The sequence below is a fragment of the Spinacia oleracea genome, chromosome 4 (assembly GCF_020520425.1).
Source record: "Spinacia oleracea cultivar Varoflay chromosome 4, BTI_SOV_V1, whole genome shotgun sequence".
In the NCBI taxonomy this organism is placed as follows: Eukaryota; Viridiplantae; Streptophyta; class Magnoliopsida; order Caryophyllales; family Amaranthaceae; genus Spinacia; species Spinacia oleracea.
In genome coordinates this window covers 58,028,014-58,034,977 of record NC_079490.1, presented here as the reverse complement: position 1 = coordinate 58,034,977, position 6,964 = coordinate 58,028,014, and the positions used below count along the sequence as shown (strand labels likewise).

Here is a 6,964-nt window from a genome sequence, read left to right as displayed (position 1 = left end):
TAATTTAATTCCTTTTTTTATGCGTCCTCCCTCTCTTCTCTGGTTAACTCTTCTTTGTTCTTCCCACTTCTCATTTTGACAACCTCCTTTTTCCCATTCAACTCCATTTTCGAACCCTAGGTCTCATCTTCTCTCCCCTTCGAAAATTTTGATCCTATCCGAGGTATCTCCTTCGTTTGACTTCAAAGGAATTCCATGTATTTTTCTTCTTTTCTTCCCTCAGTTTATGAGTTTTTGGAATTTTTTAGGTTTGTATTCAAATTTCGAATTTTAGGGGGTTTTGGTGTTTCATATTAGGTTTTCGTACTAATCTCACCTCACAGGAGAGAGCTCTACATAAGGTAATCTATTCGTCGTTCTTCTTCTTTTATAATCATCTAATCATTCTTCTTCTTTCATCTGATTGTATTTTTCTTTTCTTCGATGTTTGGATTACCAGATTGCTACTACTTTATTTGCGGGTTCTGATTTCTTTGTTTTAATTGTGTTTTCGATGTTTGACTTTGACAATTTGATTTTTATATTATGCGTTGGTCCATTTATTATTAACTATTGAAATTTGTCGAATACTTAACTAGCATACATGAATTTTGTTGTGTTTCTTAAGTTGTTAAGTTGCTTTTGTTGTGTTGAAGTATTTGGGAAATCGGAGTATTTGTATTTGAAAGAGAAATGAATGAGGTATATGGGGCTAATGGTGTTTCTGACCATTCGGTTCATGTTTCTTCTGTTTCTCTTCTATGCATGTTGTAAGTATCTGCCATTGTAGTTTATCAATTGGATTACATGGATTTTCTATCACATTTCACAAGGAACGTCAAGAAGTTTCACCTATCCTTAACACGCTCTCTGAATACATTGAGGCGAAGATGAAATATTTTTAGCTTATTCTTCTAAAAAGGTCATAATTGAAATGTATTGCCAAGAAGAATAAGCCCAAGTGATGAAATATTAAACAAAAATCCTTGAGACATTCTTTCCTTGAATATAATATGTAAAACAACATACTTTCGTGCATCCCTGATACCATATAATTGCGCGTTTAACGGTACTAAATTATATTTATTAAGTGCGGTCTGTCAATAAAAATTGTCTTACAATTGGTGTAATTATTGGATATTGATTAATTACCTCAAGATTTCTAAATAATTCTTTTGTTGTTGGGGCTGACACAATGATCTCACGAGAAGTTGGAGAGATAAAGCCTTCATCAACGGCCTTATCGATACAAGACAATAAGCAATAATTGTAGTACCCATCCACATTCAACACCCCCCCCCCTGTGTTTGAAAAAAAACACCAAATTAAATTGCACAACTTCAATGAAAAGATAGTAGCCATGCTTTTCAATTATGCTTAAGATCGATGTTGTTACGACATACATCAATTAATATTAATGTTTATAATATGTCGTTAGAAATCAAAGAAGTTCTTCCATGACACGCAATTGAAAAATATGATTCCAAAGGGAGTTACCCTCAAGAAACCTTTTCAATAATGATGCACCATGACTATGTAACGACCATAGAATTGGCTAGATTTACTCTTTTGAGAAGATAGAGGTTTGAAAGTAGTTTTGAGATGGATATGGTCAATATTGGCAGTATTCTGTGAAGGGTTTAGTGTGGCCTATTATTCTTTTCTATTAGGAATACTGATGGACTCATTAGGGGACCTTTCAACATATGCTTTTTTTATTATCTTATACACTTCTATGGCAATGGGATTGTTAGGAAAAGAATGGATTTGAATTTCATTATCCTGAGACAGGAAAGACTGATTTATATGACTGTAAGATCTTCACCCTTGTTGTCTGACTACTAATCTAAACATGATCTTGACTTAACTTTTTGAAAGGAGGATCGAGAGAAATCTTAACCATCCCACAGTTTTTGTTATGCAAAAAAAGTTTAAAGGGGGTAGAGCTTATTCTTCTTGGTGACACATTTCAATTATGAACCTTTCAAAATTTTCTTCTGCCTCTCTATAGTATTGAATCCACTTGGTTTTACTAACTATTGATATAATGGTGGCTTATGCTGATTGAGATGGGTATTTCTTTCATGATCAGGACATCGACTCAAAGCGTTGATTTTCTTTCCTATACATACTTGTTTTTGAAAGGTCTAGACTAGATAGTCGTACCTATGATGAGTCCTGGCACAATGTTCTTAATTTTACTAATTACTCCCTCCTTCCAGGGATACTTGAATCAGTTTGACCGACACAGAGTTTATACAATGTAATTGACTTATTATTTAATTAGATGGTAGTTGATAGTGGCCTGGGTATTTTTAATATAGATAGGGGATATATGTCACCTTTTTAAAAGGGTAGGGGGTAGGGTGCATGGGACCACACTATGACATGTGAAGGGGGTAGTTGATATAATATTAATAAAAGTTTACCATTTATAGAAACGCTGCAAGTAATCCGGGACGGCTTTATAAGGAAAGCGGTGCGAGTATTCCGAGACGGAGGGAGTATATCCCTATATTTTCAACTTATTAAATAAAAAAAACATTTCTTTGGTACCTTTAAAGATAGTTCATTTCCATTTATTGCAATATGTTAAAAAAAGATTAGTCTTTTTATTTAGATGACTTCCCGCATTCATGCATACTCAATTACAATCTTTTGAGTAAGATAGTTTGAATTCTGGAGTAGTAATTAGACTACAAGACATTAACCAATTTCATAGAGCCATTAAACCACTAAATATTTGTTGGCACCTGATCTGTAATGTCTCTTGTTTTAGCACGTGTGTTATAACTTGTATCTATATGCATTTAAGCCAAATATCCACCATCATCTGTTATCAAACTTTGTTTCATATTTATGATTAGTTATGTATTGTTATAGGTCTCTTTTTCTTACTGCATCAGGCAACTAAAGAGGCCCCTAACATGGTCCAAGCAGATGATAATTTCAGCATAATTGTTGTTTGTGAAGGTCGGTCATCTACGAGAACATGATAGCCATCAGGTGGTTTGACTCCCTCATTTATCCTCTACTTGATTTTATAATTTTTAGTTTAAATTCATGTTGCCCTTATTTTAAGGAACTCCCTAATGTCGACATGTAGTTGTTGTTGCAAGTTTCATATGGCCGGGACATACAACTATATGTTAAGGGCTTATAGTGAGTGAATTGCTGAAAAGGTGCTATGTAGATTTTTTCTAACTATTTTACATAGATAGTCTTGATTTATTACCTACTCAAATTTACTCAATTTGGTTTTCTATCTTTATTGAGTATTTCCCCTTCAATTGTTAAACCAGATCGAGAATGAGGCCACGAGGGTGGTTGGGCCAGTCCATGTCAGAAAAACTTTGTTGACCCGTGGTTCATATTGAGGGATAGGGGAGTGAGAGGAAAAGGCAGGAAGTGCCTATTTTCTTCTATATATATTTGGAAATTAACATTGGTATTGTCTATAACTACACTCAATAGTAGTTGATAATTTGGTAATTGGTACTTTTTCATTTGCAGTGAGTATTAATTAGATGCCTATTCAGTTTTATTATGTTCTTTCCTCGGTAAATATGAATCCTTTGGTCTTCGGAGCGCCTAAACTTTCCCACCTTTTGGTGGTTCTTGGTTCAAAAGAAATCGCAATCAAAGAATGTAAGCTGGCAAAGGTAGGATTCCATTAAAGCTTAAACTGCAAGATGAGTCTTACAACGGAAATCACTATGCAGTTACAAGTTTAATGGATCAACCACTTTGTTCAACATTAACAGGAGGCATACCTTAATTAGTATGTGGATTTTTAATCTTTTAGGTGTTATTATTATCTACCTCTTATTTTCACCTTTGACTATCTTAATTAGGAAAGGGTTTTCAAAACCAAGAATTTTTCAGGTTAGTAGGTGGGGTGGGGAATGCAACCTGGAACGAAATGATTATGCAATGGCATACGAAGTATTATTATTTTGTGATCAGGGGCACAATATTTTCATTAGAATTGCATAATCGTAGACAAGTTAAGTTGTTAACTCAATCAATGTGGGTGCATTGCAGGTTAGAAGGGCTTGGCCCGGGGAAATATTTGTTTAAACTCATAGCCTCGTGGTCAAGTTTCAGCATCAAAAATTATTTATTGCCCGGAACTGAGATCTGAAAATGAGGCCCTTGACATTATCAATAAGCTAGAGGCTGCAGCACTAGCATAGAGAGAAAGAATCAAACAACAAGTCATTGGCATCAAGACTCCTGTCCGAACATCTTGGCCCTTTATGAAGGAGCCAACACTCGAGGTTGGTAAGGCGGAAGTACTGTTATTTTCCGTAGATGCACTTCTCTGTCAGTTGAAGATGAGGCGTCCTTACCTTCCTCACACCCTCAATGTCACATGAATATAGTATGGCAACGTGGTAAGGTTGGTACTATAACTGGATACAATGATTTCTAATAATTTGATCCATGTAATGACCAATAAGAGTTATGTTCTCTGAGTATGTTATTTCTCGTAGTTTATCCTTTATCAAGAAAAATCTTAAAATTAGTAATTATGTTGTTCAGAAGCAGAAACCAAATAAGGCTACTATGCCTTTGTGAAATTAGGAAATGGCTTTTTGAGAAGTAGGAAACAGAATTTCATAAAATTTGAAATATGATAGATATGATAGATATGAAGTATGAAGTATTACAAATTTACAATTATTGAGTTACATTGCATATTATTAGTTATCTTTTATATAAACAAAGTGTATAATTTTTGAGTTTAGATTCTTTTTGTTTACTGAAAGAGTGACCGACAAAAGCAAATACGTGCAACGGATTCTTTTTACTAAGCTTCGAAGAGTTTTCATAAATAAAATGATTGAAACTCAATAATGTGAAAATGAAGAAATGATACATTTATGTGGTGTTCTTGCAACATGCATGGTAGAAAAAGTATGTTTCTGGATTTTGTTTACTCTAAATTGATATGAGTTATGACTTTTCGTCTTTGTCTATACCTTCTTGAATAAAGTCATAATTAGGAACATGATTACTTACTTACTTAGCGTCTTATATTGGACTCCTAATATGTCATTTTTACACATGATATTAGACATTCGAATCTTGAAACATATTCCAGAGTTTTTGGAAACTTGGCTTTCAGTATCCTGTCAAAGGGATCAAATATAAATATTATGCATACAAGAAGATCACTTCAGCAATCTCAATTCACCAGTGGCAACTTACTTGACCAGGATCAAGTATAAATGGAAAACTAGATGCCCCATTGCCCACCCAAGTATAAGGAATTCACTTGTTGAAAGAATGAATAAGGGAGATATATGGATAATTTAGTGACTCAAACCCCATCAGAAGCTTCGCGAGTACTGAAATTGTAGAGGGTTAAGTGTTATATGTGGATGCTTCAATATCAATGACGACACCTATATTGTAAACGTGTACTAAGAAACTTTATCTTAGAAACACGTCGTTAATGTTGCATTTATAATGCTATAATAACAATTGTGGAGAGTTTAATGTTTAATGTTGTTTGTGGATGCTATAATAATAATGACACTTATATTGAAAACGTACTTATAATTCATGTTATCAATTATATGCAAATTAAACTGTTGCATTGTTTTTCTAGCATTTACCCTAAATTTGTAGATGTTATCTTCTTTACGTATATTTCTACAAAATAAATTTTTTTACCAACAACTAGTATAACTAAAACGACAATTTACTTGACTAAAACATGAATAATTAAATTAATCATAATTTGTGCCAAATTATTCTTAACGACATAGCAGCCAATCAAACTAAATAGTTCTACTCTTGGTGGAGTGATGCTGAAATTGCTAAAAATTGCGATCCTGTAGCTCTTTGGTGGTAGTCAATTGAAGATGGCATCTGGAGCTAGTTTCCGCAGTATATCGATATGCTATCTCCTCGTGGATTATACGAGTACGTGGAACAAGAATCTCAGCTGTTGGATTGATTGCCAATGTTGCCAAAGATCCTGAAGCAGGGGAAACAACGACCACCATCAACAACACCGACCACCCACCCAAAACCAATTGTTATTCCTTCGCGTGGCAACCACCGAATCAGTGATTGCCGTATACAGATTGGAAGCAGTAGCTCGTCGTTCATCATCGACGGCGAAAGTAGTGCCTCACCGCCACCTCCTATGAGATCTACAAAAGTAACAAAGAAAATCGAAAAATTCAAAAACTTAATTTCTAAAATCAACAACATTAATAAAAAAAAAGCTGAAAAATTAAAAAACCTAAAACCAGAAGATGAAGGACAATGGAGGAGAGAGATAGAAGAATTACCTCGTTGTTGATTCATTCTCGATCTTGTCGTCGTCATCGAAGCGGTTTTGAGGTAGAGAGTATCAAGAGGAGAGAGGAAGAGATCGAGGATCTCTCCTTGCTCGCGGCGAGTTCGGGTTCGCCACCGCCGTTCTCCACCACCTTAGAAATTTGAGGATCGAGAGGGAGAGACGGCAATTTCAAGGAGAGAGAAATGCTTCGCCATCACCGTTCTTCGTCGCCGTCGACATTTGAGGATCGAGAGAGTGGCGGCGATTTGAAGGAGAGAGAAACGCAGAGGGTTTTTAGGAGAGAGAAACGAATTAGGGTTATAAAATGAAATAAAATTGTTAAATGCGTATATATTTTTTCAAAAAAGAAGTTGATGTCACGTGTATGTCAGCAATCCACGTGGCAGCTTAGGTGCCAACAAGGCGGTCTGACAGAAAGACCGTCTTTTCTAAAAGTTTGTAGATATATTATACGGAGTATAACTACTATACAAAGGTCAATGTCAACAGTGTTAAGAATTTTTAAATTTAACATGTTTGTCAAACTACGTAATCCAAATTAAGACTACATATCTACATCAAGTTCTAAAGTTGATGTGATTGATGATTATTGGTTTTGCTAAACCTATGTTGATATTGTAATTTGTTTTACATTAGAAGCAGATTCAAAGCAAAATGCAATTGGAA

General features: G+C 34.8%; 1 long non-coding RNA gene across 1 annotated transcript; it reads left to right on the top strand.

Annotated features, from left to right (window-relative positions):
• Positions 1-85: 85 nt before the first annotated feature.
• Positions 86-4,699, top strand: LOC130459892 (uncharacterized). The gene is made up of 3 exons (XR_008919619.1): positions 86-341; positions 2,863-2,985; positions 4,024-4,699. It is a non-coding gene; the product is annotated as an uncharacterized lncRNA (long non-coding RNA).
• The last annotated feature ends 2,265 nt before the right edge of the window (positions 4,700-6,964 follow it).